This window comes from Colobus angolensis, unplaced genomic scaffold (genome assembly GCF_000951035.1).
Source record: "Colobus angolensis palliatus isolate OR3802 unplaced genomic scaffold, Cang.pa_1.0 Scaffold154, whole genome shotgun sequence".
NCBI classification, from domain to species: Eukaryota; Metazoa; Chordata; class Mammalia; order Primates; family Cercopithecidae; genus Colobus; species Colobus angolensis.
The window spans coordinates 4,715,360-4,715,993 of record NW_012114644.1 but is presented as its reverse complement, the minus strand read 5'-3'; positions in this window follow the sequence as shown (position 1 = coordinate 4,715,993).

Here is a 634-nt window from a genome sequence, read left to right as displayed (position 1 = left end):
GCAGTGTGTGTGTCGTGCCTGCTTTCTGGACAGGGACTGCGGCCGGGATGGCCGGGATGGCGTCCCCTCTGCTGGGGCGCGTTGCCAGGCGATTCTCAAATCCTCAGGAACTTAGCCTGGCACTGGCTTGAAAGTCACGGAATCTCAGAGCCATCTAATCACGGAGTTTTCAACTCCACGAAAGTCAGAGCAGCTTGAATTTGCCAGGCGATGGGATTGTGGAATCAGAACAGGGGAAAGGGAGGGAAGCAGATGTGGGATGGTGACTGGGAGCCTCTCCTATAGGAGTAGGACCCAGGGGACACAATGCTGCTGATGATGGTGATGACAGCGATTCACTGAGTGCCCGCTATGTGCTCTGCCCACTTCTAAGCACTCTGCACAAGGTGCACATTAAATATGCACAGAGAGGAGAAATGATTTGCACACAGCTAAGAAGAGACAAATCTGGGATCTGAACCAAGGCTGTCCAAAGTTCTAGGTAACTACGCTGTTCTCTCATTCTGTTGAGATAAACTTTCATACAGTGAAGTGCACACATCTTAAGGCTACAGCTCAGTGATTTTAAAAGTTGCATCTGCAGGCCAGGTGCCGTGGCTCCCGCCTGTAATCCCGGCCCTTTGGGAGGCCCAGG